The sequence below is a fragment of the Diadema antillarum genome, unplaced genomic scaffold (assembly GCF_040938485.1).
Source record: "Diadema antillarum isolate AM-2024a unplaced genomic scaffold, OU_Dant_1.0 scf00000187, whole genome shotgun sequence".
NCBI classification, from domain to species: domain Eukaryota; kingdom Metazoa; phylum Echinodermata; class Echinoidea; order Diadematoida; family Diadematidae; genus Diadema; species Diadema antillarum.
In genome coordinates, this window is record NW_027271076.1 from 947965 (window position 1) to 974523 (window position 26559).

A 26559-nucleotide genomic window follows, 5' to 3' on the forward strand; every position below is an offset into this window, starting at 1 on the left:
GGTACATGTACAGTGCTCGCTCGTGGTGTGTCGTCGCTCAGTGTGTATCCGGCCGTGTGTGTGTGTATGTGGTTGGTTGTGTATTTACAGAGCATGGGACACACTCGGACACTTACTTACACACACACACACGCACATGATGTGCCACCATACACACACTCGAAGCAGTGTGTTTAGTGCATGCAATGCAATGGGTAGCGAGGTTACCTTGATCGAACTACAATCGACTCCACCTTTCGCGAGGAACACGAGCGAGCATCTGAAAGGAACCAAAATCCAAATTTATGTTATCTTTCCCAAATTAAAATACTGCTTTGGTATAAAATATCGATATTGATATCGACTTAATACAAAAAGGAGACAATCTAACGAATAAAACACGCGACTCGACCTCAAAATCGCCGCAAAGATAGAGGTATACGCGACAAACATCGCTAAATTTCGTGCGCTATCAGCGAAGAAGATCCGGGTCAGATGTAAAGAGAACGATAAATTTCGCCTTTCCTGCAAATTTCGAGGCTCGAGCAACATTAATTTGACCACCGATATACTTATCACTACTTCTATTACATTCTACTTTACTTACTCTGACCGAAACTCCTGAAGGTGGGGCAATTCTTGCTGTCAAAACCACATAAATTTCGTCAGAAGCCGCACACCCAGCAATCTCCGTTCTGTGTTCGGTCCGTCACTCTTTACGTACACACACACTTATGTTATGTACAATCTCTACATTGACCACGTGATAAATATACCGCGGGATATCGTCGAGTATTTTGACAGCAGAGATCCCGTTCGCGATTTTCTGCCTCCTTTTTGACGACACTGCACAACGCTCGGACCCGTCGACATATCTTTTCTCTGTCTCTCTCGTTCCTGACGAATTTATTACGGGAAAGCGAGTAGAATCTGCTAGGCTCACACCTTCCCAGTTCCTTGCACCAGTTGTCTTTTTATTCGTTGGATGTGATGGACTGCAGATAGGTCTGATAATACAATGTGCTATTATTTGAAAGGATGGGTAGATCCTAAACTAAAAATGCGGTTTTGAAAATAATCACACATGAATTTGAGAGATAAGACTCCAGAATGTTGAGTTTGTAAACTTCAAGATTTGGATGTTGACATCTAGCACAGAATGGGAGGGCAAGAGGTAGAAAAACATTGGGTTGGGGCTTGCAATGATATTATCAGCATTTGTGTAGTTATTCCGGCAAATATGCATTGACTAGCTGGCTAGTCAGAGATAAAATGCTGGGGGGGGGGGGGGGGGGGAGGGGGGCATCACTCGCACCAACACTATTGCTCTTTCCAAAGTAATTCTGCCATCAAGATGTGCTCCAAAAGAAGGCTGTGGGAAAAAAAAGGGATGGTGCTCACTCTGATCTACATTTACCATGAGTTCTATAGCTGCTGGTCCTAAAATCGATTGAATTAAATTTGTCCATGGCTTTCCAAAAGGTTATCTCGCACAGAATGCTACAGAATAGCTAACATGGAAAAATGTTTTTCTTCCCAAATTCTTACTTTATACCACAATACATGTGTAGGTATCAGTGTCTTCATGGCAGCTAGTGAATAAGAAGCATTTTGCGACTGAAAATGTTGGTTTGACAGAATCAATCCCCAGCTACGTGTAATATTTGGACGTTTTCTGAACATTCCTGAAACCCAGTTCGTTATTTGGACATTTTGTCAAAAAGTTTTCAGAACGCATTTTTGTGGAAGGTTTTCAACCTATTTAAAACGTTTCAAATTGATGTTATAAAAACGTTTCTTAAATGTTTAAAAAACCAACAAAAAACCTTTCAGAATATTTAAGGACCTTCAGAAAAACTTTTGGACATAACTGACGTCAGAAAACCCTTTATATTCAAAACATTCTGTGGATGTCCAGAAAACCCTTGAAAACCATCTACGTTCAAAAAGACATTTTAAGAATGTCTAAAAATGTCTTATGACCCTTTCAGAACGTTTAGAAAACCTTTCATATCCATCTATTACCAGGAAAAACCTTTTAAGAACGTCTCTTTACTTTTATTATGGGCATCAAAAAAAGTATAGTTATAAGATTATACAGGCACAACATACATGTACCCTTATCCTATATACTCCTATATCCCAATCTGTTCCTAATGTCCTAACACCTATACCTACTACACCCTTTTCCCAGTTGAAGTATTTGTATCACATTCTTCATACCAGCAAAAATGTTGTAATGCATGAAGACATGGTTACTAAAATTAAATCACACATACCTTAATTAGGCCTACTAACATATATGAAAATATCTCTTCATAACACAATTTGAAATTGTGAATAACTGAACAATAACGTAGGTACATTTTTTAAGGCAGAAAGTTTGAAACCAGCAAAAACACTGTAGATTTCAATGTCTTTTATCTATTTCCACTCGTTTTCAAATGTTAGATTTCCTTATTTGAATATTCATAAATAGGCATGAATATTCATGATAAAGAAACCAATGACAAAGACGTAGTAGACCATATAAAAATGCTTTTTAAACGTACATTATAAACGAAGTTGACGTAACAGACCTAATAAAAACATTTTGTGAACGTTTACGAATGACAAAGACGTAGCAGACGTAATAAGAATGTTTTGTAACATCCATTGACGTTTTTAAAACCTTTTCTACAAAACCTGTGCTTTGCTATGAATTTTAAGTCCCAACCTTGATGTTATATGTACATCCATTTTGTACGAGGGAAAAAAAGAAGAAAAAGAAAAGGAAACGTTCTGAAAACGTTATGTGTTTGCTGGGTCCATACAACCAAATACAATGAAAACATCGTACCCGGTATGTAGTACAGAATGAATAAAACTGTGATTTATAACAAACAGGATAATCTCGCAATGGTCACCATCCAAATAAATATGATTATAAATTCTGGATTTTGACCGAGTATTGTTGTGCCTTTAGAGGGAGATGCAGTGTCCTCATATCAAAATAAAAGAATACATTTGTACGTTGTACCTTTTATGGCGAATATCAAAAATGAAAAAAGATTTTGAAAAAGAATCCAATATTTGGGTCAGATTTTGCAGAATTTCCATTGTGTCTTCATGCTTTCACACAAATCTTCACTAGACCCTACAATCATTTTCCTGTTTCGTCACAAGTTCAAGAAGAATATAGTGCAACTTGTAGGCCTATCCTTCCCTTCACTTCAAATTGTTGTATATCCTTACACAGGCTCTTTTCTTCGCTGTAATCTGCCTCCTTTGATCCTGAATGTTATTGCACAGGGTATACAGATGTAGCTCTCCTCCATAGGGCTCCTCTGAAAGACTTGGCAAAAGGGATAAAGTGCCTTGTCAAAGGCCACTATTGATGGACTTGGGCCTTGAACCTCATATGCTTTTGGAAGTGCAACAGTGGCGGATCTGGGGGGCAAAGCCCCCTTATTTTTTAATAAAAGAAATAACAAAAAACCAAAAAAAAATGAAAGCCTTTTTTTTTTTTTGCTTGTCAGCCGATGAAACCCGGAAGTAGTACAAGAAACGGAAAGAAAATTGCACAGGGGAGCCTTTTTTTTTTCTCCTTTTTTGCTTGCTTGCTTGCTTGTCAGCTGATTAAACCCAAAAGTGGCACCAGAAATATCCCCCCCCCCCCCCATGGAATTCCTGGACCCGCCCCTGTGCAAGGCGTTATCCGTGTGGTCTTAACCAACTCAGCCATGACAACCCCCCATATCTCCTGTCTGATATTGCTGATATTATAGCCATATGCCATCTTCACAGAGGGTAGGGGTTGCATTTGCTGAATTATTGACTACAAGAATGATTTTATAATGTTTATGTGGTGCAAAGGGACAGTGAACAGGCAATGATGTCTCGCCATGTCTAATTTGGCACACGTAGGCCTTATTGTACCCAGTGTCACTAAAAATTTCCTAAATTTCTTCTGTCTGATTTTAAAGACATTTCTACTCTCCTTCAACTTTTCATTTGTGTGGAATAAAAGTGGAAGTGCTCAGCTGTCACATGCATATGAGAATCAGCTAGCAGTCTTCTCTATAACACATCAGTTTGTATCAATTGCTTCTCTGTGGAAAAAAAAAAATTAAATGCACCATTTTTGTTTGTCAATGTGGTAGTAAATTTAGAGCTTAGGTATGACCAGATTTTGTTTCTTTCTTAAGAAAAATATCTTTACCAAAAAAAAAGCAAACTAAAAACTTATATGTACATACCCAATGGTCCTAAAGGTCTCAAGTCCCCTAGGGTAGCCTCTTTCGGAGTACAGGAGCCCTACTATTCCAGAGGGCCCCACCATTATCACAGTACCAACTCTGCCAGGGACGCACTGCAAGGATGCATTCGAGCCCTCAAAAGCAAACCAAAGTGAACCGTAGCGTGCTGTGCTAAATTCGGAGCATTCCAGCACTCTGTCGAGAAAGCATACCTCATGAGTTATCTTCAGAGGGGTCACACATTTTTGTAGCAAGGTCATTCACCTGGTGAGCTTATAAAATACAGATCGATGTCCTGAACAAAGAGAACGAACTCTTTGCATTATGATGTGCACGTGTATGTGCATGTTACGCGCATTCTTCACTAATGCAAACTATTGGTATGCTTTTGATACCCTTTTGGAGCATATCGGGAAGTGTTACACTTTTGGCTCAGTTCAGTGCGGTACAGTACACTTTAGGAGTGTTCAAGCACTCCTCTGGCACGGGTTCAGTAGGGTTCGGTTCACTTCAGGAAAGCGCTTGAATGCACCCCAAGACACCTTGGTCAAGGAGGTGATGGAGTGGGTTTAAAACATCTTGTCTGATGGATAAAATCCAAAGTGGGACTCCTGGTGATTTCCGGTTTCGGACATTTTAAGTATTGCTCCTACTCCTTCATGGGGGGGTGGGGGGGGGGGGGGGGGGGGGGGGGGGGGAGGCCCTGCCATTGTCATCACACCAGCACTGTTCAGTATCAATCATCATTAACACCCAAGTCGAGAAGGGCCAGGACACAGTGTGGGGGGAAACGCCTTTATATCCAAGGATGAGTGCACAGGGCAGGACTCAAGCGGATAATATTCTCCCGGAGAGACTGGAACCCTGTGCACTACACCAGAGGGAGTAGAGGTAGAACACCTGTGATATATCTTGATGCCTCTTTGAGGTCTCCCTAATGCTCTTACCTGGATTGGCAGGGTCTCCCGAAGGATTTTGATTAAAATGTGCTGGCACAATACCTGCCAAGTCTGTAGATAGTCTGACCTCCATGCATTTTAAAACAGAAGATCATAACGAGAAATCTGGCCCCAACAACCCTGGATCTGCCATAAACAACCTTAAAAGTACACTCACTACAATAAATATGCATTTACTCAGAGTATTCTGGTTTTACAGAAGTCTGTTTGTTGTTGTTGTTGTTTCTTTATCTTTGAGATTCTCAAATTTAGGGGTTTGGGGATTCTTTGGGAATTCCAAAGGGTTGGGAGAATAGTGCTTATTAATTAGAACAAATACTTATATTTTATTACCCTAGCAATACTGCCTCCTAATTTTAGCGACAATTAACTTTGCCCATGTGCTTTTGAGAAGATGAAAATGTAAAAATTGGACTCTCATTTGCCCACCCCCCCCCCAGCCTACCTCAAGATCTACCATGAACAAACATGAAACTATAGGCCTATACAGTCGCCAATCTACTTATAGCATTAACTGACACTGTAGCGTATCCCTTCCAGTTCTAGAGGAGACTTTCAGATTCCATGGGGCTTTGTTCCCCCCCCCAAAAAAAAGTGCTTGTGAAAGACCTGAAAACTTGGGGAATGATGCCCATTCATGCCCATGTGCACAAGTGGGTCTATCAGCCAGTCTTCAGCAATGGTGAAAATTTGACCATGCACTTTAACCCATTGAGGACGAGTCCCAAGTGTATACTCCAGCAGGTGTCTATGGGAAATATGTGTTGTAGCAAAATCAGTCCATCCTCAATGGGTTAAAGAAGATGCAAATGTAAAATTTGGACCCCAATTCACCCCCCCCCCCCCCAAACAGGGGCCAAAGGGGAACCCCATTTTTCACTATGAACAAACTTGAAACTACAGACTTCAATTTACTAGTTCATAACACTAACTTAGCTCCATCACTTTTGGTTCAAGGGAAGAAGACTGCTGGGGGATTTGGGTCCCCCACCTGGGGGGGGGAGGGGGGGGGGGGTGGCATAGTGCCCATTTAAAAAGAAAAGTGAGATCCTATCATCCAAGGGGTGCTACCTACCAAATTTTGTGAAAATCCATCAAGGGGTGTTAAAGAATGAACTAGAAATTGAAAGACGCACAATGGATGATGCACGACAGATGCCATACAATAACTCAAAGCAATAGCTCACTTGAACCAAAGGCTCAAATGAGAAAGAAATATCAGTTTATATATCATCAGTTAGCTTCACCGGATACGTTGTAAGAAACTCCAGAGTAGAATACACTGCACAACTGTACATCACTTGACTACTGTAAAACAAGGAATTTTCGTGTGCATTTTAATTTCGCGAATTTCGCTAGTGCCAAAATTCGCGAAATTAAAATGCACGCGAAAGTTTTTGTTTACACTACATGCATTGAACGCCAGTGGCAATTCGCGAAAATTTCATGCCGCGAAAAAGGCTGTCGGCTCCAATTCGCGAATATATCATGTTTTACAGTAACTACAACTGTATCACAGTGATGAAAACAAGAATCTGTTGCCAAATCCTGAAGAAGCCTTTCTGTAACATACCAGGAACCACAGAGACTTAAAGAGAGAGAGAGAGTGTGTGTGAGATAGAAATTTTGCGAATGCACACCAAATGCATCTTTTCTCCCTAGCTGTCCACTTCTTGCTTTCCTTCCGGTCCTAATTATGTGTATGTGTTCCTTATCTTGTTTTGTTCCACTCTTGTTATAAGACTGCCATATCCAAACCCATCGTTATGATCACACATCAAATAAATTTTTACCTTTGCACTATAACTGGTAGATGATTATTCTGACCTACTTCTGTCTTGGACAATACTGGTATTAAAGGACTGTTTTGGTGCTCCTGCTGTACACCTAGAAAGGATTGTCATGGCCATCCGTCTATGCCAGTTGCCCTGCAGGCCAAACAGAAGCTTTGTTGCAGAGGCTTTGTACACAGTCAATGGATTCATTCTGTCAGTGTGTATCACATGCACTGACCACTAGCCAAGAAGGTGCATTGTATCTTGTGTGCACCACACACACACACACGTACAAGGGCACACGAATGATTTACACACATAAATGAATTGCACGCATGAACAAGGATGTCCTACAAAACGGTGGGGTGGGGGAGGGGGGAAAAGGGGAAAAAGACTTCAAGAGCACTCCCATCCCATTATACCACACCTAACTGCGCAATATCCCATCATGCACTACCATACACCACAACACATGGTAACATGTATGTGCTGAGTATAATCACTAGACATCTACAGTTCAAAGCATGTAATGATGTTGATATTCTCTCTTGGATATGAACATGTGAATATGAACTTTATGTACATTGTATGTACAGTGGAACTAACCTAGCTGCACATCGTGCATGTGCATTTAATATCTCTCTGCAACATGAAACACTATTTCCACAATCCTTTTAGAGTTCAGGTGATACACTACTACGATGTATTAAGATGTTTAAATGCACACACACGTTTTTAGTGTATTCATGTGTATATTAGATGTAAAGATAATAGACAAGACAGATAAAATAGATAGACCAATAGATAGATAGGTAAATAGATAGAAAGATAGATAGATAGATAGATAGATAGATAGATAGATAGATAGATAGATAGATAGATAGATCGATCGATCGATCTTAGGTAGGTAGATAAATGAAGAGAGAGAGATAGGTATATTGTATGCTCATTTCACTATGTGACAGTTATTTGCCTATTCTGCCTGAACAGCAGCACACAGAATGTAGAACAATCAAATTGAGAAGCTAGCATTAGAATGGCCCCCTAATGAGGTTTGAAGGTAAAACCCTTGTTTGGGCTCAAAGGGTGGGGGTAATGGGGTGTATGTGGGGGTAGAGGTGAAGGGGAGGGGGAGGGGGGGGGGGGGGGGGGGGGAGGGGGAGGGGGGGGGGAATCCGGACAGAGACACCAGCAAACCATCATACTGGTAGATTTAGGAGTTGGCAATCCCCCCCCCCCCCCCCCTCCCATAACCCCTAAATTGACCCCTCAATACAGAAGAGTTCTCCTCTCAGAAATGGTGACAATATGAGTACACCATACCCTGAAGGAACTGTTACAATCCTGCTTTGATTTCTTTTGTCCATGTTTGTGTGATTAAAGGAGTATGTTATATTTGTGAGGGGGAAAAAGGCAAAAGAAAAAAAGAAAAGGAAGTAGAGTGGTGTTTATAAAGATATTCTGCTTTGGACGACATAAAACATGATTTTTATGGATAACATGAAGTATACAGTAGTTGTGGCGAATGTTCCAGGCAAAACTAATCCACCAGGTCCGATGGCATTTTTAAACTTTCCGCACAGAAACTAAACTACAGATCCTGTGTGAAATTGAATGCGTGCAGTTTATCCTTGCCATACTGACAGCTGAAGTGTAGATGAGTCAGTACGATAATAAACTTGCTCTCCCTCGAAACTGTAAAGTAGTCTGCCAGTGTGTATAAAGAACGAAGTACCCCGAGTATCTTCAAGTTGCAATTGTCTTAGCAAATGTTAATCTCTTGCGGTCCATTTGGAGGGCATATCCTAAACCACAATGCATCACTAGCTTTTGACTTCTGGAACAACATACATTTGTATGTTCCTACAGTCTGCCCAGGGAAACACCTTTGGATGTCGGTGATCAAGAGCGTTTTTCAAGTAGGGCGGTGAGTTAGCTCTGTCGGTAACACATCTGCCTCAAGATTGAAAGAACCCCAGTTCGATTCCCCGAGTCCCACTGAGCAATGTTGCGCGTAATCATACCATCCCCTCTGGTAAGAGGCAAAATGCTCTGTCCCTCGGATAGGACAAAAAATGGAGGTCCCGTGTGTGAGCAAGTCACAACTCACGCACGTAAAAGATCCCGCTTAATTAGTCATCGCAAAGAGCAGGGTGTTTAACCCTGTGAAGTGGTCTCGCCTAACATCCAACTGGACCCCATGGAAGACCAGCTATTGCAGCTGAATATGCATGGGCTATCCAACCATCTTCTCTGATGGAAATGAAACAAACAAAAAAGTAGCAAGAATAAAGACGGCACAGAACCTTACTTGCAGAAAAATGAACAACATCATGCATGTTACACATTATCTTCAGCATAAAGTGGGCATCTAATCTGTTGACTCTGACTGTACGGATTATGTGATGATTGCGACACAAGATGAGATATATGCATGAACTCAAGAGGTTCACAGTTCATCTTGCACTGTGGAATCACTTATCAAGATCATTTTCATTATTGCAACTACACTGTACCAATAGAATGGGAAGCAAGAAGGAGAGCAGACCCAAACACAGGCCTTGAGGTTATGAGTATGAGTGTGACTCATCTACGTTGATATTGGTTTCTGTGCAAGCAGAACATGTAGGTATAGAAATCTACTATGTACAAGTACTATCAGTGTCATTATTCTGTTGCTGTTTTTCTCTTCTTCATTTGAATCTACAGTACAGTTGAGATGTACCGGTATACAAAGTTCAGTATGTATGTAAAAATCAACCAACCTTTGACTTTTATATAATTTTTGACAAGGGTGTATGAACTTGCAGTGAATCTGACAAGGATGCCACACCACAAACTCCCACTTTGCCACAGTACACAATGTTGCATCAGGCTTGCGGGGAAAATATACATTTGTATATCATGCTGCGTCAACGACATGTCCTCCTTCATGTATCTGTACTGCAAATCATGCAAGTTGGACACCTTGGTAGTACGTAAGTGACTACCGAACAGCACCTCATTCCAACACCCTCTCATGTCCATGCCTCGCCCCACATTATTCTGTTGACGAAAAGGTGCCATGCATCAGCATGATCTGCACAAATCACAATTATCGAATTCAGGTTCCACTCTACTCCTTATATTAAACCTCATTCAGCAAGCCTGGGACAGGTCCCAAGAAAATTCATCAAGCTCCAGTTCAGAAATCACGATACTGAGATTTGAGACAGACAGACAGGCAGAAGGACGGACGGACAGCCCAAAAATGTAATGCCCCTGTCACCTTTTGGGGCAGAGTAAAAAGGTATAGAAAAAGGTTAAAAATAATTGTCTGTAATTCATGTGGTTTATATGGTATGCCAGCAGTTTGTGCAAACTATTTGAAGAAAAAAAAAGGTGAAGAATGTTTTTTGGAAGATTTGTATTTTGCTATTAAAGGTTCGTTGAAGTCGACTGCCTTACGGATTGGCGGTAGATAGTTGGGTACATGAAAGTTTATATGAAGGCCAGTATTGAAATATGTGTGTGGTTTTATTACATTAGGGTAATTTAATCAAACACGCAAAATGTATTTCCATCCGTATGTTTATTATAGGCAGTGTTAACCAATTGCATTGATACTCGATCTAATCGTCCTAGTTCTCATAATCATTAATATCATCATCATTATTGATATAATCAGGATTGTATGGAAATTCTCTGCTGGCAAATATGAATGTCAGTAATGTGAAAAGACTCCAAAAAGTCCAAAATCGAGCGGCTCGCCTGGTGCTTGGTGTAAAGAGAAGATCCCCGAGTGCTCCTTTACTGAAGCACTTACACTGGCTCCCCATCAAAGAGCATATCGATTTCAAACTAGCCCTTCTTGTCTATAAATGCATGATGAATACTGCTCCTCAATACCTATCCAACCTACTAACCACCCCTACAGCCACCAGATATCAACTCCGGTCACAAAATGATAAGACAGTCCCACAAATCCCACAAGCAAAAACCAAAGCTTTCGAACGTACATTTTCACATGCTGGATCTGTTGTCTGGAACACTCTACCAAAACAACTCCGTCTACATGTATGTGATTCAGAGGAAATGTTTAGAAGGAAACTCAAGACTGAACTATTTCAATTGTAACTACTAAGTATGTTCCTATGCTTTGTGAATGTTGTTTGTTGATGTATGTACAGCGCTTTGATCAGGTCCTGTAAAAGCGCTCAATAAGAAATAGTTATTATTATTATTATTATTATTATTGTCATTACCACAATTCAGATATATTCTAATCATAGCTCAAACTCTTGCTGACCCTGAAAGGGCCATTTGCCCCCCTCCCCCCTTTTTTTAACATCATTGAAATTCTTGTTGAAGCATACTATGATGGCCTAGCCTTGTTCTCTTTGGAAATTTACGATATTTTGGTTGGTTAGTTGGTTGGTTGGTTGGTTTTTAAATCTAGAACAAAGACAATATGCACATGCTAGTATACATATGCAATGAATGAACAGCTCTTACTGCTCACTGCAATAATTGAGGGGAATTTACATGACATACAACAAAATAAAAAACAAGAATAAAATTTCATCTCTGATACAATAAACACATTTTCCCTGCTCAATCCTGGTTCATAGTGGGTTTTTCCCCCACACGGCTATACTACCTCTACAGTGTACATAGTGTGTGGCGTTACTCTTTCCACCAGATGGCCACGCAAAGCTGCCGTTGCTTTTGTTTCCTGCCGTCTGATTCTGGTTCGGGGACCAAACCCACTATGCACATTGACCTTTTGACCCTAGTGACGTAGGCACAATACACTCTGGAGAACAGTAGTGTAAACAATGTGCTTCCGTGCGCAGCATCATCTATAATCTATGTGCAAAGCTGAAAACACATTGTATTTCACTCTTTTCATGAGATTGTATCAATTTTTAAAGAGCAATTAATAAGTAAAGAGCTTGAGCTGTACACCATAATGGCAGGTGCCAACAAAACGTCACTAGAGTATTAAGAATAATGGAGAAATTAATTGGTGGGTGGAATTCAAATTGAACAGAATGTGTTTGATTCATTGACAAATGATAGTCATGCTGCTGTTTGCAAAGTTATGGCAAATAGACTTCATTTCAAGGAAAAAGTTTGTATTTTGCCCTATGTGGGGCTTTTTTGATATGTTTTTCCCATATATGTTTTTTAATACTCCTTTTGAAAAAAAAAATAATTCAATGTCTATTTTTGTTTGCTTCTGGTTAAGTATGTTGGACATTTGGTTTTAGATTTCACAACCTTGTCTCCTTGCAATATGTCTTCTGCGGTGCGAATGTGACAGAAGCACAAAATCTTCCATTACATCTTTTTGTGGCCATATGCGGTGCTTTATAAAAACAAAACTCCCTTTCAAAAAGAGTAAAAAATCTGAGAAACTAATCATATTCTTCCAATTCCCACTAGCATCTAGCAGGTGATTGAGTTTCGATTTTGATCACCAAGACTAAAATTTGTCCTCGCTGTGAACCCTTCTCTTCCATGATTGCCCTGTACCCATTTTTGTTTTACCACTATGAAACCAATTCATTATTAAATATGAAGACTGCACACTTAATATGCAGGTGAGGATCCTCCTCCTCCAATTCTTTATGTTTTTTGTCCCTTCTTCTTCTCTTTCTCCTTCTTCTTCTTCTTCTTCTCCTGCTTTTTTTTTATCTATCATCTTGTGTTCTTTCCTCTTCTTCTTCCTATTCTTCTCCTTGAGCTTTATCTCCTGTTCCTTCTTCCAATTCCTTTCTTTCCAATATTTTTCTTGCTCTCCTCTACTCCTCCTCCTTCTCCTCCTCCTCCTCTTCTCCTTCTCCTCCTCCTCCTCTTCTCCTTCTCCTCCTCCTCCTCTTCTCCTTCTCATCATCCTCCTTCTCCTCCTCCTCCTCCTTCCCTCTCTCCTCTTCCTTCTCATCATCCTCCTCTTCCTTTTCCTCCTTTTCCTCCTCCTTCCCCCTCTCATCTTCCTTCTTTACCCTCTCCTCTTCCATCTCCCCCTTCTCCTTCTTCCTTCTCTTCCTCCTCCTCTTCCTCCTCCTCCTCATCCTCATCCTCCTCCTCCTCCTCCTGCAAGCCACATGGGAGGGAAATGTTAAGAAAGATGCTGCAGCCCTGACAAGAATACAAGAGGCACACCCAAACTGGTACCTTATTGGGGGAATAGCTAATGAGGCACTTGTGAGCCACTCCTATCTACAATGCATGTGTCATGCTCGGGCCAGAGGGAGGTATACATGAAGAGTGCATATACATTCTCTCATGTGTAAATGCACACACGGATTCTACACACAGGCAGGCAGGGGTGCATTTCCTTTCACACCCAACCAAACCAGCCATGCTACGTGTATGTGCCTGTCTGTGGCATGATCAGAAAGATGGAAATACGTTCACTGCATTCACGGATTTGGTGCATTAGCCTTCCTTCAAGCTACAGTTGTATGTGTATCAATAGATCATATGCCAGCACCAGTTTGAATGCACCCAAAGATGGTATATGTTCACTGATGCTTCTGGTAGCTCTAAGTTGTGCGCTCGGGATGTCGTGTGCATTTCCATTCTGAGTAAGGAATGGGTTGGGCATAATTCAGTATCCACAGGAGGAGCACACCGTTACACAGAATGCAGCACTTGCTGCATACATGTAGGCCTACTCCTGAATATGCAGTATCATGTATGACGTAGTCATTGCTGCGTATCCTACAGCATCATGTACAATACGTTCATGCAGAATGTAAACTGCTGCACATGGTATATTCAAGTCACGACTTGTCCACTAAGGATTTGGTGAGCCCTTTACATCCCCTTTTATAACATATTGATCGCTTTGCCAAAGGATCAAGAGTAGAGACAATACATCTGCTTGAGCGACTGCAGCAAATGCACATGGTTTCCACTGTCAGATACTTCCAAAATCCTGCAAACTCTGGGTGATCTGGGCCTCTATTGTACACAGCATATTAGGCAGCAGTGAAGGCATGTTTTGCACACTGCACATTCAAGCATGATCATTGTGGAAGCTGCAAATATTTACCCAAACAATAAAATGCAAAGGTCAGCGAGACGCATATTTCACAATCAATCTCTGTGCAGCACTTCCGGGTTCTTGAGGTAAAGTTCCTTTCAGGAGCCACTGGCCAAAATTCACTAAGGTATAGTTTCATGCTAATCCAGAGATTACAGTACACGCAAATTCTGATTTGTGATGGTATTGAAATGCTGGTGACACAACCTCACAACAACTGACGTCCAATATTAAAGGAATTCATGTTTTTATGCGCATGGACTATCCCTATACCGGGTGTCCCAAAAAAAGCGGAACGGTGGATTTTCAGTACCTTGCGTTCTAAAAGTGATATATTTTTTGACATCATTAGAAAGAGCATCTTCAGCAGAAGACCATGATACCAAGATCATTAAATTTGGTTCAGTACTTTCTATTCTACCCCAATTTCTGTAAATGCAGTCATTTTCAATTTTTTGCGACTTATGAGATAATAATTTGAGTGCGAAACGCGTACCATACGGTGAATTATGTAAGCTCGTTGATCCATGTCAACAAAAGATAACGCTTTCATATTGGGCGCACACACACACACATACACACACACACACACACACACACACTCACACTGTTTTTTCCTGGCCCGTGCCCAATGTGAAAGCTGTATCTTTTGTTGACATGGATCACCGAGCTTACACAATGTTCACCGTATGGATCGCGTGTCGCACTCAAATTATTATCTCACAAGTCGCAAAAATCCGGCGAAATTTGACAATGACTGCATTTTCAGAAATTGGCGTAGAATAAAAAGTACCAAACCAAATTTAATGATTTTGGTATCATAGTCTTCTGCGGAAGATGCTCTTTCTAATGATGTCAAAAGATATATAACTTTTAGACCGCAAGGTACTTAAAATCCACCGTTCCGCTTTTTTTGGGACACCTGGTATTGTGCTTGTTTCAGCCCATGAATCTGATTTATTAAACTATATAGACGCTGTGATGCAAAGTGCTGTGAAACAACTAAATAGTTTGTAAGAACGTTACGGTAATGTAAATCTTGTATCTTGTATTGTATCATATTTAAGCTACCACGGTATGTTTGTTATTTTGAGCCATTACATTATTGCTGCGATGCTGTCTTGATCTATAATGAGATGTGTGTGTACCAGTAGTCTTCCTTCTCTCTTTGTTCTTAATCTTGTGGCTAAAAACTCTCCCAAGCCAAAAAGGCGAGATACAAGAATATGTAGCTAAGGTCCCCCTCCCCACAGGTCTGGATTCTATGATGCGCAATACACCCTTCTGTTTGGATTAATTGGAGGAGTTTTGAGTCAGGCAGCATCTGCATACATCCTCTCACTTATACTGTAGCTCCATAATTTTACACTTGGCAAGGCAATTACTGTACGAGCTGAAATTTTCGTGGTGGTTTTATTTTCGCGAATTGCCTCTGAACCGCGAAATAACAACACGCGACAATAACAACACGCGACAATAACAACGCACGAATAACTAAGTTCAGTTAGACCCTCGCAACCGCGAAATTAACAACACGTGAAAATGTCCTCCAAGTAGCAATTCGCGAAAATATCTGTACGCGAAAATTTCAGCTCGTACAGTAAAACAGTTGTCACAAACAAAGAAACTCAGAAACCCTGTTCCAACGAGCTCACTTTACGATGAGGTACCACTTCAAAAAGTGAATTCGCAGGTCCCCATTTTCCATTACAAAAGTATTCAGCTGGTCTTATTTCAGTATGTTCAGTGTCATTTACGAGAGGTTCCAGTTATAAATCTTGAGGTAAAATTAGCAGTCCTAGCAACCTCGTTTGTATACATGGTTTCCTCGTATTCCGAATGTAATCCACTATAAGGCTTTGCATCAGGTGAACACACTGTGTGTGTAGTTGTTGTTAATGAGGAGCACTGTACCATCAACATGGCTTGGTATGCATTGACTGCTTCACGATTCATGTTTCCTCTGAGCCGAGATGCACACACGCATCTAGTGATAATGTGCGCATTTTAACTGTTTAAGTCTCACCGGCAGAATTTGCAGAAAGTCTGGGGGATTTTTGGCGCTGGTGGGTGTCAGCAGGTTAACACAAGTACTGCAGGACTCTCTGACTCCAACTTATCAGGCATTTTCGCAATGCCCCCGTCTCCTGCCCCCTCTAAAATTTACAGACCATAAGGACATTTTATCAACTTTCACGATTTCACAAAAGAGCACATGGTACAAAATGTATGCTTGTTGATCCTTAATGAGGTTAGAACTGATATGAGTGACTTGCATGAGTCTGCTTTTACTATTATATAATTTCAACAAAATGAACAATTTTAGCAACCCAAAAACAAGACTCAAAATGAAAAAGCCTCAATGCTAATGTACAGTTGTATGAGCAAGACATGGGCAGTATTAAAACCAGCAAGCCTCACCAAGGTCCCCCAGGTATGTGGTCATAACAAGAGCAACTATTATTATCCTCTAAAAGGGCAAGGTCATTGCCAAACGTCATTATTATCATCATCAAGTAATACTAACTGCATACAAAATTGTATGGGTACATGGCACAGTATTTAAGGTTTAGAGAGCTGGACAAGCTACAGCCCTTCGCTTACCGTAGAACAAGAGTGTACCATAACACACTATTTATCAAGTGGGTGATTGTGATTATCATGGTGGTATTAAAAGGGTTAAGGATCTCTGGTGCAAGTCAAGTGTCTGAAGTCAAGAGACTTCTTTGGCTGAGCTTGATAGAGTTCTACTGCTGCAAAGGAATGCTTCATGTTCACCAAGCCTTTAAAATGTTAAAACAATCTGTACCGATACTCACATAGATGAAAGAAAGAATGACATTATTCAGAGGGGTGAAGGTTCAGGTGCGAGTTTCTTCACTTTGTCTCCTGTAGAGGGAGACAAAGTGAAGAAACTCGCACCTAAACTCACATAGATCTTCTGACTTAACAAGGGTATCTTGGCCACACAATCATAGTATGGCAAGCAGGAGTATCTGGGTAAAATGTGAGTTTTATAAATTGTTTCTTTTTTTTTTCTTTTTCTTTTCTTTTTTTTTTTTTTGGGGGGGGGGGTCTTTCAATTCAGTTCAATTCACTTTATTGATGATCATAAGAATAGAAATATGTACAGCATAAAGTGTGATGGGGAGTGCACAATGAAAGCCAAAGGCTTGAGTCAAATGTTGGTCTAACTTTCATTAAGCCAACTCTCATATGTGCTACAACCTGTGTTATAGAGTTCTCATTTCTTAAATAATCAGAGCTATGTGTGTATCTTGGGTCATTTTCATTTCTTTGGTGGTAAATCATAATTTAATGACGAAAGGGTGCATCTCCATATACAGTATCCTTTTGCCACAAAGAGAGCTGCCAAGAGGAGGTATTTGTATGGTATATCTGCACATACACTCTTTGCAGCAAAGAGTCTAATGCAGAATTTCTAATAAATTGTTTTTGTTGGCAGAAGGGTACATCTACACTGAAGATAAAATTGGTATTAATCCTAGTGATGAATGGTTTTGAAAAAAAAAAAAAAAAGGAAAATAGTCTTTGAAGAACAATGTAAACCGTAAGAAAAAACTCCATCGTCAAACATCTATTCATGTGGCTTCCAGAGCTAATGCAAATGCCCAAATTTTCAAACTGTTTTTGCGGAGTTTTACTTCTCCAAGTGCAGAGCTCCGGTACACTCAATTGCCACAGTACAGTCCACTACCAGTGGGTTGAGTCAAAGCGTGTGTAGCACATTTGTATGCTTGCCCGTCTGTATTTTCTACCCCCTCCTTCCCCCCCCCCCCCCCAACAAAAAAGAACAAAAACTTATCATTTATAAATAACCATACACGCAATAAACCATGGCACAGATAAAATAGAACCCACAACACAAGATGGGGTACAATACACCTTCACTACCTAATGCAATCTGCTGCCTCGGGGTTAAATCATACAACGTATATTTGTGCAATTTGCATTTAGATGGATGATGCCATCACATTTTGTATAATGTTACATGTTGGAGCTATGGAACTTCTCACACACCATGTCCCACCAATATAGCTGTTGCTTGAGAAGAGAGCTGTGTGCAGTGGCAGATCCAGAGGGGGGCGCACCGGGTGCCCCCTCCCCCTTTATTTGTTGTTAAAACAAAAGAAAAACAAAAGAAAAAAAATGAAATCAGAAAATTTGTTTGCGCCCCCACCCCCCCTTTACAGAATTCCAGGATCTGCCCCTGCTGTGTGCAATACAAGTGTAACCGTGTATAAGTTTGGAAAGAGTTTTTTTTTTCATTTGGCATGCACTGACATGATACACATTTGCACATGTAGAGACCTTCTGTTGTACAGTGTAGGTTACCTGAAGTTTGCTAAACTCCTCCCTCCCCCCTCCCAACCCACCAACAAGCACACCATTTCTTTCCTTCAGTGAAAGAAAAATTGGTACCAGGAATGACGTGGTAACAAGAAGAGGGAGAAAATCACGAGAGAAAAAGACCTAATTTAATACTTGAAGAAAAGACTGGTGCGAAGTCCAAGTGCATCGTACACACAGATGTATAAAATGTATAAGCAAAGATCATGTCTTTCATCTGTACGGTCTGCAAATGAAATCAGTGCAAAAACAATGAATGATCTTTAAGGAAGTGAGAACAGTGCAAACTTCATTTCCATTCGCATTATTACAGTGTGTCTGATTTTTATATGCACAATGCAGATTATGATTTTCCAGCATGAAAGAATACTTCAAAGCAAAAAAGATGCGGGAGAAAGTGTTCAAGAAACCAATATTGCAGTTATTGAAGCTACCAAAAAAAAAAATGTAAATGTACATCCTATGTACATGTAAAGAGTTGTTTAGTATGTTGAGGAAATCATGTTATTCCTGAGAATAATAATAACATGAGAAAAAAAAAAAAAATTATTTCCTTCAACCAGCCCTCCCCCCCCCCCCCCCACACACACACACTCTTTTTCCAGGAACATGATAGCACACTATGAAGTTAAGTCTGACACTATATCACTATGTACATCTGTATCTTGTATGCTAAAAAATGCATGCTACACATTTATAATTGACGCAACACTCAGTGCGCATGGTAATAGCTGTCACTTCCCGTCAGTATTAAACTAACACATTGGACATGTATTTGTTGCTGAGAAATGTCACACCAAAATCATGTGATAGTAAATTCACTCTGTGGTTGATCGGCTTCCCTGGACTGCTCTAAACTGGTTTATAATAGTGCAGCCACTGGTGGGACACAATAAATCTTCCTCGACAATCAAATGCAGTTATTTCATTTGTCCATCAAAGGCGACTATCTTTTAAGTCTCATATAAGAAGAAATAACAAATATGCTGTTTCTTTGGCTTTGCTTTCACTTTTGTGTTCAGCATGTTACCTTTCCTTTTGAAGCAGCTTTCTACTAGTATTCTTTGAGGAGCCTTTCTATTCCTTTTTTAGTAAAACCTTGAAAATCATGGTGAGAACGGGGAAATGCATTTGCCTGATCAAAATTTCCAACCACTCTCTATTTGAAAACAGTCTGGTACATAGTGTAGCAGACGGTGGCATAAAATCCTGCATCTCTGTTTTGTTACATCTTGAACATGTACGTGGCACATGCTGGTTATCCTGTCTTTTTGAGGTTGCTCATGTGTTTCCTCGACTGTGAATTTCTTGTTACTCTTTACACATAAATATTCAGATCAAAACAGACTATCACCATATCATGATTCATCACAGTGCTGCATCGTTTCTGCACACGTGATTGGTCTACGAATGACAAACTTCACAACATAACGGGTGGACTCTTTAGGCACTTTGCCTTATGAGAAAATTTTCATGGGTTTTTGTCGTTTTTTAAATTTTGTTGTTGACTTCCAACTTTCAATAAGTGTGTGACACTATAAATCAACATGGATAAATACATGTACAGCTGTATGCCCTAAAAAAATACTGGCAGAAAAGATTTTTATTTTTGCACTGCTCTCACAGAGTGCGAAATTAGAGGAGATTTCCACACTGAAATATTCTATATTTGCAGTATCCTAGACTGGGGGTATGGAAAGCAACTTGTAGGACATGAGTCAGATGCGAAGCATGGGTTTTCACACAGCCTTGACTCATTACTTGTGGCCACTCATATGTATGCATATTTTGTGTGTGTGTCTGTGTGTGTGTCAGAATCTGCTATACATGTATGCACACAGTGATTAATCTCAAATTTCAGCCCGCACTGCTCACTTCAAGTCAAGTGGATTTGGGCATTTCAATTGCTACCATACAACATAAACTTATTGAAACCTTCAAGGTAGAATATTATCCCTGCCCTACATGTACAGCAGCAGAACTATTGAATATCTACACAAGGTTTGACTGTCTTGAACTTAGCAGTACCGTACATAGATTTGAGGCCTTCTGCAGCACTACAGTGTAATTTTCCAGGAAAAAAGAAAGAAACACAATAGTACTGAAACCAAATGTTATGAGGATAATAACACAATATGAAGACATGCTATTCCTCATGATCTGACAAATCCTAATGGCAGTTTGTGTGGTTGGACAGTGTATACTTATTACAGCAATCATATTCATACATGGATGCACACAAAAGAAAAAGGAGAGCTATGAAGTGATTTTTATATTGATCACCGAGTCCATGGTAGAAAAAAAAAAAAACATACACAAAGTACCCTAAAGAATATTTGTGGATTCCTTTGTACAAATCTAAGTCAAAAATAAAAACTCTTTATCCACACCAAACAACGAAGTGATCAGCGGGGGGATGCTATGGTTATGTTACCACGGTTCTATCTTACTGTACAATCTGCCAGTCACATGGCGACTAAAAGCCAGGGCAGTAAACCAACCTTTCTGACTGGAAAATAGGGATGATTTGACTCAAAAGTAGGAAAGAAAGAGCATTTCCCATATAAGTGTGTGGCAAAATTATCAATAAAAATAGAAAAATGCTACTGAAACAGACCTGGGAATGGTCAAAATTAACCCGTTGAGGACAAGTCCCGAGTATACTCGGGCAGGTTTCTATGGGAAATGCGTGTTGTAGCAAAATCAAACCGTCCTCAACGGGTTAAGAATGGTTGGGAGGTCTGTGGTGGTATAGAACAAGTGGTGATATCCACACATCCAAGAGGGGTGCAATCTATAATAAGAGGCAAAGGGAAAATTTTAACAAAAAAAAAGGAGGGGTCATTTGGGGAATATGAATAAATAAACGGAAAAAAAAAAATGCTAAGCACTCGCAGGAATTTGTGCAATCACCCAGTACGGTACTCTGAAGATTCACTTGGTCTTATATTCTTGATGGGTACTACATTGATGGAGTGGTAAAAGTTACACAAAGGCAAGGTCATGACAGTCATTTCAAAGTCTTAAAAAGGAAAAATAAAAAAGTGAAAATTGAAGTTGCAAAATCTGAAGTCCTCGCAGCTGTCGATAGCGGTGTTCTCGTTCAGTCGCCATGGCAATGGATGCCCTCCTCAGAATCCTCCTCAGAATCCTCCTTCGTGTTGTTTGTTAGATTTCTACTGACCCTCACACTGCTACAGCTACATTAGTGGAGCAAAAAATAATAAATCAATAAAAGGTGCAATTTACCTTGCCGAGTTTCCCCAGAGTTTGGACGATCCACAAATCCAAGTCCAAAGTTGTAGAGATCCAAGTTTGGGCTGAAGGTTGTAAAATGGCTGTAGCGATGTATACCTTTGTCCGTCAGATGTCGCGGATTCAGTGCAAAGATGCTGGCCTCGAAGACTTTCCACGACACCTCGGGGATGTTGCACCCACTCAGCATAAATTGCCTGCGAAAACTGTGGATGTTGCCAAAAGGCTGCCAAAGAACTAAATTCTTGCTGGAGCGTAGTTGCGCGAAGGTTGTCACCTCATACGGCAGGTGAAACGGTTGCCGTCGACTGGTGCTGGTAGAAACTAACTGCCGGCTGTTGGATGTTTCTGGCTGTTCCCGAGTGGAAGCGGTAGGTCGTCACCGGTAGCAAGAATCTCTGTAGTTGCAGTCGTCCCCTCCCAAAATCCAAGGATCATGTGATTGATGTGACGATTTAGTGGAGCGACACCCGTCACTGTCCACCACCGTTTAAATCTCAACACTGCCAGGACACCACTGCAAGCTTAGAGCGGTACAAATTTCCTGCAGCAAAGATTTGGAGGACCTGCATTCAGCAATATCAAATACATCACTTAAAATGGGAGTTTCTAGTTATTGTTCTTTTTTCATCATGAAATGTTATGACGTTATGCCTTGAGGAAGATCTTCCCTGTACATCGTTACTGCTGTCTACAACCAACATTTCAGAAGCCTACTTCTTTGTCAATGTGTGTGTGTGTGTGTTTTACAACAATAAAGAATAAACATGACATTCATTGGCCAGTGTGTGCTGTGAATTATGTACAGTTTTACATGCTTGTAAATTGCATCAGGTTCAGAGGTTAACAGTAAGTGATACATGTATTGTAGTATATTGCAAAAGATAGTCAGATGATCAATTCCATATGAAATTTTCATGTTTTGGTTTACTGTAAAACTATAAAACAATATTTTCGCGGTATTAACATTTTCACGAATTGGAGCAAACAGCCTTTTTCGTGGCATGAAATTTTGGCGAGTTGCCTCTAAATTCAATGCATATAGTGTAGACAAAAACTTTCGCATTGCATTTTAATTATGCAAATCTTGGCTCTCGCGAAATTCGCAAAAGAAAAATGCATGCGAACATTCCTCGTTTTACAATATGTCGTGTGTAGGGGGAACAAGGGGAAGTTATTCCATATAAGGTATTTTTTATACTCTTCATTCTGCTGGAGAAGCAACATGTTACCATGAATAATGATTTGCACCAAGGGGCCGTAACATAAACAGTGCAAGCCAGTAATGCTTGAAAGAACTATCAGTTAGGGTAGCATTTAATCTCAAGGGCAGTTAGGAGTGACAGACTGGCACACTATGGAACTCCTTGATACATGCCAAACAATATACAGTGCTGTAAGGAGAGAAAAACACAAACAAAACAACTGAAACACAGACTACCAGCATGTAACCTGTTCATTACTGGTGCCATCAGTAATAACCTTGGCATTGACATGCAACAGCGACCACTGTACAGTAAACGTATGAAGCCTGTCACAGGTCAAGTTTGCCATTCACATGACAAGGCTGGTAAAAAGTTTGTTTTGTTCGATGTTATGCAGTGTCACATTTTCAAGAGAAATAAGCATACAGTACGTTGAAAACCACCCATTTAAGCAGCACTTTTAAATTCACGTTTCACCCTTATACTTAACCTGTTACTTATTTTTTTAACATCCACACCATTACATTTCTACAGCATGCATACAACTGATTATTTCAATCATAATGTAAATATTTCAATCATGAATAATAAAAACAAATTTAAAATAAGACACAAAATCATGTGATCATAACAAATTACTTGCTATCAAAAAAAGAAGAAGAGAGAAATAGTAATAAAAACGCTACGTCAGTGAGATTGATGAACACTGCACTATTTAAATTTTGCATGCGACAATTCAGTACATACCTTCCAACAGTGAACATTCCCCATACAAGTTAGCTGCACATAATTCCAGCGAGGCAGAGTCTAAAATCTGAATAGAAATTGTGATTAGGTCATCTTCTTTATAACAGAATGCTCAGGACATGGAATGATAGAAGTATACATTAAATGAAAAGCATGTACCAGTATTGGTACACAGAAATTGTGGTAGAGATACATTAATGTACATATGTTCAAATATCAAAACAATGATGCTATGATGCATTGACCAAAAGTATGGTAAACCTGCAATCTACATGAAGTACGTTTGCATTATGATCAAATCTACTCTAATTCCGGTATTGATAGCGCACTTCATATGACCCTTTTATTTGCACAAGTACGTACAAATGCCGTGAATGCAGCTTTAATATTTGGAAGTATTTTTATGAGTTTTATGTGCACCCCATTTGTAGTTGTCTATGACAGGGTACTCAGTTTTTAGGGGGGGAATAGGCATCTCAGATCTACAGCTGTTTGTACAACTGTAACAAAACATTATGAATGGCGCAAAATAAATTATGAGCCGTCACATTGAGAAAAGATGCAGACACCTGACACTGTAGAATAGTGCATTCAATTTCACTGCAAAACCCAGAATAGGGTTCTGCACAAGAGAACCCATTGATTGTACTCAAGCTGGTATGTTTGGGTACCACACCTCCCATTGAAAACTACTAACCCTGCACTCAACAAGACAGGTTTTTCTCATTCCCGATCAGAGCTCCATAGTGCAGCAGTGTCATGTAGAAAGCAAACATTTTTCGAGTTGTACCCAGGGCAGTAACACTAGGGCATCCTTACTCTTAAAGTTTCCTGCCAACTTCTAAGGTAGGCCCATAGCTGCCAACTGCAAACTATGGTAGACAACAAAACACAATGTAAGTTTCAGATCTGCAGGCATTGTAGTAAGCCCACAGTTTGGGGAGCTTTTTTTATTATAGGAGAAACACAATGTAGAATATTGAACAAATTGTAAGCAATCTTTTCATGAGCCCTTTTCTTCAAGTTCTCTTCATTATGTATTACCATCAAAGCAAAGAAGCACTGAATCAACAATGAAAAATTGAATGCATAAAAAGAGATAACATATATGTCAAAACACATTTATAATAAATATTTATGTCAGACCCTGAAGGCATAGCTTGTCTACCTGTATTTAAAGCACACACTTTGCATGTTGAATATTTCAGTGTATTTACATTGTATATCAACAACTTCAGAAGTTGACCCATACTTGCAAAATTATCAGCTACATTGTACATTGCATCCCATGACACAAATGTATTGCATATCTCTCCCCCAAGGAGAAAAATCTTTAAATTTTGTCTTGCCAGGGATAATGCTTCTTTTCCATTCCATCTGTGTGGTTCTCAGTCAGGAATTCAAAAACGTGTGAAAAACTTGAACTTGATTTTACACCAACTACTAACACGTAGCCCCGACACATTCAAATACTAGTACAGAGCTCTGTTCAGATGTTATCAGCTACATGTACTTTGTACATGTGGTACAGCATAAAGTTTCAGTACGAATATATATGCTATTGATCCTGTTAAAGCACCAGTATATCTACACTCAGCACAAAAAAAAAAAAAAAAAAATTAACACTTTTTCCAGAACATAGTTTTCAAACAAAATTTTGATAAGAATCATTGTGTCATACATGTATATCACATTAAAGGTTATTTAATTGGCTATCAAACTGGTAGGTTAATACAAAGAAATATTTTACACATACAGTTGTAAGTGAACACATTTTCTTTTCTTTTCTTTTCTTTTCTTTTCTTTTTTGTCCTCCAAGACACATAAGTAAAAATTGCAGAAATTTGACATTTTGCCACCCATTTGTAATTGCCTTCAAGATAGCAATGATAACAAAAGGCCAATCTAAAACAATGAGGGACATGAAAGAATAGCAAAAAAAAAAAAAAAAAGCTTCCGTTCCATTGTTTCTCTTTATATCCTGAAACAAAACAAAGTGGGAAACTAAAGGAGGAATATAATTTTTTTTCTGTCAACTCAAACATCAAATGACAAAGGCAGTAAGCGGAAAAGGTCATAAAATAGACAGAATGTCTTTATTTCCTTCTTTTAATTTAGGAATTTAAGAATTAATGAGACAAATTGAAGAACCAAATATCATTTTCAATTGTCTCAATCTCAAATAAAATTTCACATTTCTACCAGTTTTGTTAATATTGCTTCTTCTCTATAACGTCATTTGAATTAGGATTTGACAGAAGATTCTTCATTTTCCTCTATTATTTTTTTGCCTCTTTTATCTTTGCGGGCTATCAAGACAACATAGAGATCATCTAGGTTGATTTTTGTATTAAAATTAACTTGTGTTTCTTATTGTGTTAAATTTGTCTTTTGTTCTCGTTGTTATATGGAAGAGCACATACACATGAATGACAACTTGCCCATTTTTGTAATTCTTACTTATGTGCCTTGGAAGAGAAAAACTAATGTGTTCACTCACGCATAACTAAGTTTCCATTTTTATTGACCTACCAGGTTGACAGCCAATTCAATTACCTTTAACGTGGTATATAAAACATTGATATGTAGCCAAATATTCTATGAGAAATATGAACTTAAAAAGTGTTCACTTTCTTTTTTTTGCCGAGTGTAGAATATAATTCTCTGTCAGAGAATGATTCTCTTGGTACCGCATCACAATTTGCTGTGGCAGTTTTCTTCCATAAAAATGTAAACATTACTATTTGAATTTTTTTACATAATATACATTTTGTATGTTGTTCATCAGCTGAAATTGCAGATCAAATGTGCACCACACTTTCAAAAGATGACAGTTACTAGCATTTCTTTTTTCCTCTGACTTTGGGCAGATTTAAAGAATTTAAATTCCATCTCATCTGTCTATGAATGGGATATGCAGAAGAATTAGGAGTTGCCATTTTATGAGCCTCAGGATACAAATGATGCACAGGACAGAGTGGATCAGTGAGAACTTGA

The 26559-nt window shown here is 39.5% G+C and overlaps 1 protein-coding gene across 1 annotated transcript in view; it reads right to left on the bottom strand.

Annotated features, from left to right (window-relative positions):
• Positions 1-26559, bottom strand: part of LOC139723363 (uncharacterized) — a 63348-nt gene that overhangs the window by 35405 nt on the left and 1384 nt on the right. The window contains exons 2-3 of the mRNA XM_071634620.1: positions 23563-23629; positions 21605-22154 (exon numbers count right to left, since the gene is read on the bottom strand). The gene's annotated coding sequence lies outside the window, so the exon portion shown is untranslated. The remainder of the gene's footprint in view (positions 1-21604; positions 22155-23562; positions 23630-26559) is intronic.